The sequence below is a fragment of the Eumetopias jubatus genome, unplaced genomic scaffold (genome assembly GCF_037043125.1).
Source record: "Eumetopias jubatus isolate StellerSeaLion01/CBP00866 unplaced genomic scaffold, mEumJub1_p1.0 scaffold_13, whole genome shotgun sequence".
Lineage (NCBI taxonomy): Eukaryota > Metazoa > Chordata > Mammalia > Carnivora > Otariidae > Eumetopias > Eumetopias jubatus.
Genome location: NW_028274819.1, coordinates 52588499 through 52598883, shown reverse-complemented (window position 1 = coordinate 52598883; position 10385 = coordinate 52588499). Strand labels below are relative to the sequence as shown.

The window sequence follows — 10385 nt, the reverse complement described above, 5'->3', positions numbered from 1 at the left end:
GCTCATATGATAAACTTGCAAAAGGTCATAAAGAAAAACACATTCTATCTTGGATGTAAGGTGAAGAAATGTTCCAGGAAAGGATTCTAAAGGACATGATACCTAATTTAGGATTGGGACAAAGGCAGGCAAGGAAAAGAAGAGTGTTTTTATGATACATAAAAGCAAAATACTTGAAACGGCACAGTATGCTGGAAATTGAAAGAAGTTGACTGGGACACAAGGAGAAGAGTTAGTCATAGAAAGTTAGGAGACTAGTAATTAACATCCCTCTCTAGCCAGGATTATACTGTGATCACTATTAGAAATGTTTAGTCCTACATTTTCTCTTTTTTATTCGCTACATAGAAAAAAAAATACATTACTTTCCTAGCAACATTTCTCTTGATCTAAAACTCTTACACCCTTATCATATCACAGGGTGAATTTTATAATCAGTGTAGATTTTAAACTTCCAATTTGTGGCCTCATTAAGTATTATTATGGAAAGCATTACGTTCAGCTCCTGGATGGTAAAAATAATCAACAAATCTAAAATATTAACTGTGGTTTTACTATAACTTTCCAATCCCTTTTATAAAGTTGGCATACAATTTTACAATCCCATCAGCAATGTACAAAGGTAAAATTTCTCCAAATCTTCGCCAACGCACATTAGTTTTTAAATTTTAGTCAGCCTGTAGGTGTGAAATGATATCTTGTTGTGGTTTTGACCTGCATTTTCCCAATAATGAATGATGTGGAAGATCATTTACATCTGCATTATTGAGTTATAAAGATTCTTCCTAAATTCTGGATGCATGTCCAGATATAGGATTAACTAATATATTCTCTTATTCTGTGGGTTGTTTGTTGACTTTCTTGATGGTGTACTTTGAATCACAAACTTTTTTTTTTTTTTATGTGAAGCTTATTCTTTTTTTTTTTTATTTTTTTATTGTTATGTTAATCACCATATATTACATCATTAGTTTTTGGTGCAGTGTTCCATGATTCATTGTTTGTTCATAACACCCAGTGTTGAATCACAAACTTTAAAAAAAGTTTGATTAAGTCCAATTTATGTATTTTTTTGTTTATACTTTTTGTGCCATACAAAAACGTTTCTAACCCAAGTTCACAAAGATTTACTCCTTTGTTTTCTTCAAATGGTTTTACTGTTATAGCTCTTGTATAGAAGTCTGATATTTTGAAATAATTTGTATACAGTATGAGGTAGGGATCTAAATTCATTCTTTTGCATGTCAATATGCAGTTGTCCTACCATCATTTTTGAAAACAATACAATTTCTTAAAGGTTAAATATTAAATAACTGCACATGTATCTGAGTGTGATGTTCTTGATTTGAACCTATGTTAATGCATATAATTTCCAAATTCATAGAGTGGCACTATCCTAACAAAATATGCTATAGGAGATAGAGGTTGATAAATTTTCTGCTTCCTTCTTATGTGCTGAGTCTAGGAAAAACATTTTGAATATTTATATCCATCTACTGACGAGTATATGAGGAATGGGTATATTTTCATGTTCCTGTATCCTACTTACATATATTATGATATTTTTCCCGTCCATACTTCACAAAATGTTTTATTTTCATCCTAAGAATTATTGCAGAATAGGTGGAATCACAGGATTTCCACTGACCCAATTGACTGGACAAATGGCAATACAAGTACACATTTAAGCGAACTCGTTTTTGTCATTGCAGGAAGGCTCTTCTGAGACCCACATGCTGATCTCACTTTCCTACAATGTCAGTCTGTAACACCTCAGAAGTGGAAACCTCTACCTTCTTCCTCATTGGGATCCCAGGGATGGAGCATGCTCACATTTGGGTCTCCCTCCCCATCTGCCTCAGGTACCTCCTTGCCATCTTGGGGAACTGCACCATCCTCTTTTTCATAAAAACAGAGACCTCTCTGCATGAGCCTATGTATTATTTCCTCTCCATGCTGGCCTTTTCTGACCTGGGACTGTCCATCTCTTCCCTTCCAACCATGCTGAGAATCTTCTTGTTCAATGCCACTGGAATTTCCCCTGATGCCTGTTTTGCCCAAGAGTTCTTCGTGCATGGATTCTCAGCTATGGAGTCATCGGTACTTTTCAGCATGTCCATCGATCGCTTGATAGCCATCTACAGTCCTCTCAGATACACCTCCATCCTGACCAGTGCCAGAGTCATTAAGATTGGCCTTGTATCTGCTATAAAAAGTATCTTATTGGTCTTCCCTGTCCCTTTTATTCTACAGAGGCTGAAATTCTGTAAGAAAAACCTTCTATCCCACTCCTACTGCTTCTACCAGGATGTCATGAAGCTGGCCTGTTTTGACAATAGGGTCAAAGTCATCTGTGGACTGTTTGTGGCTCTTACATCTGTATTGTACTTGGTGTGTATTTCTGTGTCTTATGTGCGGATCCTGAAAATTGTTCTGTGCATTGCCTCACACAAGGGCCGCCTCAAGGTCCTCAACACTTGCATCTCCCATATCTGTGCTGTGCTGATCTTCTATGCGCCAATCGTCACCTTGGCTATTATTCACCGCTTTGAGAAAATGTTTCTCCAGTTGTTAGGGTCATCATAGCTGATACCTTCCTTCTGGTTCCCCCTCTGATGAATCCTTTTATGTACTCTGTGAAGAGTTAGCAGATTAGAAATCTGATTCTCATGAAATTATGTGAGAGAAAAGGTTGATGGGAAACTTCAGCTGCGATGAGTGCCCACCTCGCTTGGCAATGTTTGAACAAATGTAGGGGTCCAAGAAGGACAGGGAAGTAATAGAGGTTGACAAAAATATATATTTCATAATCTCAGCAGGCTCATCAAATTTCACATTATGGATTTCATTTAGCAGCAACAACATCCTACATGGCTTGGAGTTACAATATGTTGACCACTACATTTTCTACCTCCTTTTTCTGTTTTACCTCCTCACACAACCAGCTATATGACTATTTCAACAACAGACACAGAAGTACCATCTTTATTTGATTAAATAATTTTTTAAATTTATTATTCTAAAAAATTAGTATGTTCATATGGGAAAAAACAACATAACTCTAACTCAGCCATAATCAGCTCTGTCTAAAGTGAACTGAAAGATTAATCTCACACACACACACACACACACACACGCACATGCACACACACACACACGCACACGCACATGCACACACAAACATCAGCATCCCCTAAACATCTATTTTGTGTGCGTGTGTGTATAGTTTGTGTGTTGGGGATGATATATGTATGTTTGTGTGTATGTTTCATCAGCAATTCAAATAAATCATAAAAATGCTCCTATCTGTAAGTACCGTGAAACATGTATTAATGTAAATACCATAGTAGATGAGCAAATATGTCATCAATTTATATTTTAAGTTTTCTGCAATATATTTAATAAACCTCCTTCTTTAGTATGCATATTGGGTGAGCTGCTCCTTACAAGTTTCTATAGTACTCTCTTTTTGTCAGTCACATACCTAAGCAGCAGTATTATTTCTTAACTGTTTACATCCTACATCAATGTGTATGTGATTGAAGTAGAATATTTTAATTTCTATCTTCATCAGTGTCTAGCTAAGTACCTGGAACATATGAATTGTTTATTGTTTGTTAAGAGCCTAGCAATCCTAGCACATTTTGAAGACACGAATATAATGCATGATAAGAAAGCCAAAGAATCCATTAGAGTATGTCTGAAAATCCCTGTTAATATAAAGTTCACTTCTACAAATTAATTACTTGGATAGAAATTAAAATAAAAGATGGGGCACCTGGGACGCTCAGTCGTTAAGCGTCTGCCTTCCGCTCAGGTCATGATCCCGGGGTCCTGGGATCGAGCCCCGCATCGGGCTCCCTGCTGCGCGGGAAGCCTGCCTCTCCCTCTCCCACTCCCCCTGCTTGTGTTCCCTCTCTCGCTGTGTCTCTCTCTGTCAAATACATACATAAAAAATCTTAAAAAGAAAAGAAAATAAAAGCAAGCACAAATATATTTAGCAATCTTAAAATAAGTGGCGTAACCTCATGAATGTAGATAAGATCTAGTTGGGTCCTCACTAAAAGTTATCTAACTGAATTTAGTCTCACTTCTAATAAGCACTACTATTTAATCCACATAAGTCCTGAAAATTAGAAGGTCTGTATTAGTAAGATAAACACTCCATGCTAGAGACAGTACTAAATTGCAGTATCTTAAGCAACACAACATTCTTAGGTGAGACATTGCAATGGTTCACAGATAGGAAATAGAAGTTGCAGGAACCTGGGGAGCTTCATCATCCTTAAATTCTAGAAGTCATTGTTAGCATCACCAGCTCTTGCTCTCTTCACCTTTCTCCTTTGCTTCAGTCACTGTTCTGAATGAATCCTCTTACATGATGAGTGAATGGTCACAAGCTGGAGGGATAAGTAGTGGGGACACTTCTTACAACTCCACTAACAGAGAAGAGAGTGGACTTTCACTATGAGCTTCACTTAGAGACTTAAGGAAAGGGCTGAAAAATACGAAGTACTTGATATTCTTAAACCAGAACTGGTCATAATACCCTTGGATATGAACTCAATGTGATTGGCAAAACTGGGTCATGGCACTATACCTGAAGGAAGGTGTTTCTTTTCCTAGGAGGGTTGAAGAAATGGTATTTGGAAAAAATAGAACAAAACAAATTAAATAAAGTAAGGGAAAACCAAATAAAACCAGTAGCTAGGTCTACTAGACCTACCAAAGAGCAGAATGACATTACTGAGAAAAAATTTAAAAAACATGATTTAAGAAAAAATTATTTAAGGGTACATAAGAAATGAACTGAAATAGTGGCCTTTATAAAGGAATTTTTTTGGGAGTTTGACATCCATTATACTTTTACACCAATAATTAGGAATTAGTGTACTTAGAGAATGCAATTCACCACGGAAATGGTAAGTCATCTTTAGAATGCTACATTTAGGAAGACAGATAAGTACACTGACATATATCATCTTAGCTGATAGCACCTATATAAGAGCCAATGGAAGCCCTCCTTTCAATCTTGGCAAAGGCATTAGAATCGCTTGGGAGCTTTTTAAAGTCTGGATAGTAATGTAACATCACAGGCCAATTAAATCAGAATACAAAATTTTTAACCTATTATCCTATTGATGGATATTGGAGTTGTTTCCAAATTTTGACTGTTATAAATAAAATACCTATAGATAATCTTAGAGATGTGTTTGATTGTGACAGCTGTAGTATTTATGTTATGGTATTTCATTATGATATTAATTTTTATTTTCTTAAATGCAAATTGACCTGTGAGAGTTCAAGTATACTTTTTTACATTACTTACTAATTTCTAGGAGTTCTTTATCCTTTGTCAGATATGTGTAGTAAAGATATTTATTCCTTGTGGATTGTTTGTCTTTTGCTCTTCTTAAAAGTGTCATTCAGTGAACAGACACGTTCTTCCCTTTTGTTAATTATAAGTGATTATTATTACCTCAGGGCTAATGTTTTTACATCCTTGGTTATCCCAAGGTCATGAATATTTTTTTATAATTTTTCCTCTACATGTTTCTTTTCTTTTTACGTTTAATGCTTAGGTCTTTGATCTAGCTGAAATTAATTTATGATAAAGCTCAATATTTATTCATTTATTTTTGTATATAAATTGCTCCAATTTATTGAAAAGATCTTTCCCTATTGAATTTTGTCACTGTCATTTTGTCTCTTCTTGTGTGTTGGTTTGCAACCTCAGGAATTTACCAGGTAAAATCGAAACTGGCCTCCATATGTGGAGGGCAAGCAGAGACCAAAGAAAGAGGCAGACCTCTCCACATTGGTAGGTGGCAGGTTTAATAAGCATGGAAACCTATATGAGGCTTGTCTTGGGTAGTCATAAGATGAGTAAATCTCCACACCTGCTTGCCAGAATCTTAAAATTTTATATAAAGGCTTTAACGGGGTTCAGTCATGTATACCATCCACATGGCCTCAATAACACACTGCTTTCTCAAGGTTATGTCCTTGAATATTTCAGGGCTCCCACTGTGAGATTGGTGCACAGAATGTACATTCTGAGGATCGGGTTGGGGGTGAGGAGGCTCCAATTATCCAGGTCCAGCTCATGGGTCAGTTGACAGTCACATCTTCTTGATGAATTCCTCCAACATTTTGTCAATACCACACCGCTGAATAAATGTAACTTTAGAGTTAGTCATGAGTTCTAATGGTGCAGTTCATTCAATGTTTTTCTTGTTTTGCCTATTCTAGGTCTTTTCTTTTGCATTTCCACATAAAGTTTACAATCAGCTTGTCAATTTCCACAATAAAACCTACTAGGGTTTGATTAGAATTGTGCTGAGTCAATGTTACTTTGTGAAGAATTGTTAGCAACACAGTTTTCTAATTAATAAGCTTGATATCTCTACTTGTATAGATCTCCTTGAAATTTTCTGCAATGTTTTGAATTTATCGGTGTAGGTATCTTAAAAGTATTTATTATATTTATTTTTACATATTTGATTTTACTGATTAAACAGCTTAACTGACATAAATGGTATTTTATATTTATACAAGTTGTTTTTTCAAGTGTGTCGGAACTCAGTTTTGTATATTGCTGGTTGGCTTTTTAAAACTAACTTATTCCTTCTTAATCTCAGGAAACAAACTGAGTGTTGCTGGAGTGGTGGGGGGTGGGAGGGATGGGGTGGCTGGGTGATAGACATTGGGGAGGGTATGTGCTATGGTGAGCATTGCCAATTGTGCAAGACTGTTGAAGCACAGATCTGTACCTCTGAAACAAATAGTGCAATATATGTTAGGAAAAAAAAAAAGAAGAAGAAGATAGCAGGAGGGGAAGAACGAAGGGGAGTAAATTGGAGATGGAGACGAACCATGAGAGACGATGGACTCTGAAAAACAAACTGAGGGTTCTAGAGGGGAGGGGGGGTGGGGGGATGGGTTAGCCTGGTGATGGGTATTAAAGAGGGCACATTCTGCGTGGAGCACTGGGTGTTATGCACAAACAATGAATCATGGAACACTACATCAAAAACTAATGATGTAATGTATGGTGATTAACATAACAATAAAAAATTTAAAGTAAAAAAAAAAACTAACTTATTCTTGGGTGCCTGGGCGGCTCAGTCGGTTAAGGGTCTGCCTTTGGCTCAGGTCATGATCCCAGGGTCCTGGGATCAAGTCCCATATCAGGCTCCCTGCTCAGCCTGGAAACTGCTTCTCCTTCTGCCCCCTCCCCACCAGCTTGTGCTCTCTTTCTCTCTCGCTCTCAAAAAAAAATCTTTAAAAAAATAAAACTAACTTATTCTTGTTCATTGGTGAGTGAATAAGGAAGATGTGATATATTCATACAATGGAATATTACTCAGCCATAAAAAGGAATGAAATCTTGCCATTTGCAATGACATGAGTGGATCTAGAGAGTATAATGCTAAGCAAAATAAGTCAGAGAAAGACAAATACCATATGATTTCACTTATATGTGGAAATTAAGAAACAAAACAAACAAGTAAAGGGGAAAAAAGAAAGACAAACCAAGAAATAGACTCCTAACTATAGAGAACAATCTAATGGTTACCAGAGGGGAGGTGGGTGGGGGCATGGGTGAAAGAGGTGATGGGGATTAAGGAGGGCACTTGCTGAGATGAGCACCGGGTAATGTGTGGAAGTGTTCAGTCACTATATTGTCCACCTGAAACTAATATTACACTGTATGTTAACTAAATAAATAAAAACTTAAAAAGGTAATAAAGTTATAAAGTTAAAAAATTAAAATTAACTTATTCTTAATATTTATAGATTTCTAAATAATCATATCATTTGTGAGTACAGACATTTTTACTTTATCCTTTCAAATTTTTATTCTTTTCTTTCTTCTTTCCATGTTACACAGCCCTGGACATCCAATAGAATTTTGAACAGAATACCGATAGGGACATCCTGAACTTTACATGTCATTGAGAGAAAATGTCCAACATCATATCATGATTGTAATGTTAGCTATAGGATTTTTATGTCTATCAATTCAAGGTAGTACCCTTTATTTCTGGTTTGCTCAGAGGTTTTGTGATGAAAATATATTAGGATTTTATCTATTGAAGTGGAATGCAGTTTTTCCTCTATGTTGGTGTGAAATTTATTCATGATTATTGAAAAGTGTGTATTTTTGTGATCAACTCCACTTGGTCACGATGTATTATTATTTTTTATATATCACTATACTTGCTATTTTTAACATGTTTGTAGATATCTACATTCACAAAATATATTAACCATCAATTACTGTTTCTCATCCTGTAATTGTCTAGCTAGGTATCACACATGAAACTAGTGGAGAAGTGTTTTATTCTCTAACACAGTATGTATAATATTGGTATTATTTTTTTGTTAAATGCCTAATATAAATAATAAGTGTGGCCTCTTGGCCTGGAGTTTACTTGAGGGCTTTTATTTTATGATGTTATGTTAGTCACCATACATTACATCATTAGTTGTCGATGTAGTGTTCCATGATTCATTGTTTGTGTATAACACCCAGTGCTCCAAAAAATTATGAACTAACTGCTGTTAACAGATAAAGAACTATCCACCTTTTTGTTTTCTTGTTTAAATTCTGGAGACTAGTGTTTTTCAAAGAATTTGTCCATTTCATCTAAGTTATCTACTTTACTGTAAAAAAAGTGTTTTTTAAATCATATTCATTGTACCCACTTAATATTTTTTATATTAGTAAAACATATGGTGATATGTATTGTTTTTATTATTAATACACATTCTGTGTTTTCTCCTTCATTCTTGTTTAGAGTTGCTAAGGTTTCTATGGATGTTCTTAAACTTTTCACAGAACCAGACTTCTGTTTTGATTTTATTTATGTCAGATATATGTTTTATTGATTTCTGATTGTGCCATTATTATTCCTCCCTTTGTACTTTGGGCTTAATTTGTTCTTTGTTATCATCCTGAAATAGAAATTATATCTTTAGATTTTCACGTATTCTTTTTTTCCTAATAAATGAACTTAAATTGTCTGTAGCGGCACTGTTCTAGCTCTATCCCATTCATTTTATATGCCATTGTTTCCGTCGTCATTCAGGTTATGGGAGCCAAGGGAAACATCAGCAGACCTTTACGATTTTTTCTTTCATAGGAAAAAAACTTCAAATGTGACTAAATATTAAGAATTATTATATTTATGCATAATTCAACTTTATCACAATATGTATATGATTCTGTTTTAAATATTCTCTATATACAAATAAAACTTTTATGCATTATCTATATACAAATAAATTTTCAAAATACAGTATTATGTAACTTACACAAAAATAGATACAATGCTATTTTAATATGTAAAAACATATATGAATGGATCTTACAGTTACCAAAATCTGGCCTTTTATTGTAGCAAAGATAGCTAAGTTGGAATGATGAATGTAAAAATAGCACACATTTTAGATGCCAGTTTTAAAAATGCAATTCATTTTTTCATTTAAAAAGCATTTACTAAGCTGCCATATACCATTTACTGTGCTAGTGACTGAACATATCAAGATTACTAAAACAGATGTGCTACCTGCCCTATTGTAGCTTACTTTGCTTACTTATCACTATGGAACAAGTTAACTCAGTCCCCAAAGTTGGCCATTGAGCCACAGGACGCATAACACCACTATAGCAATAAACACTGAAATGAACCAAAGTGCATCCTGCTTTTTTTTTTCTTTTTTAATGAGAAGAACCTATAGAAAGGCCAGAGACAAAGTAAGAGTGGAAGGGAAAGAATTCTTGATTATATAAGCAAGGGGGATGGCACACAACAGCCAATTAGTAATTGAAAAATAATCATAATGAAGTTTAAAAGATTTTATGATGGGGGATTATAGTAAGATTTTGTTATGCTTCCTCTCCTTCGTCTACTTAATATTAGCTCCCTTACAGAGGTTATACATTAATGGGGGTGAGTATATACTTGTTTTCTCCTTCAGAAACCTTTCTTTAGTATTTTTATATTAGAATAATTCTCTTTGTTCCAAAGGTAAGATTAACCCTGTTAATCTCTGCGAATAAACTAGTAGACAGTTTAGAGTGTTGAAAATAATACAGAATTCCAGCCAACCATTCCGTCTGTAACTCCCCAAATATTGATTGACATTCCTGATTGCACGCTACATGTTTAGTTATCAGGAATCTGACAGACCTGAGTTCCTACCTTACCTCTACCATACAACCCCTGCCTGATCTTGGACAGACCACATGACCTCCTTGAGAAAGATTTTCTTCATCAGCTAAATGAAGATGATAAGTGCACTTAACTATTATTCAAGATATTAAAGGATTCACAATCATCATCTAGTAATAAATGAATCTCAATATGTGGAACAAT

General features: G+C 35.0%; 1 pseudogene; it reads left to right on the top strand.

Annotated features, from left to right (window-relative positions):
• The first annotated feature begins 1755 nt into the window (after positions 1-1755).
• On the top strand, positions 1756-2648 carry LOC114218629 (olfactory receptor 51A7-like; annotated as a pseudogene).
• The last annotated feature ends 7737 nt before the right edge of the window (positions 2649-10385 follow it).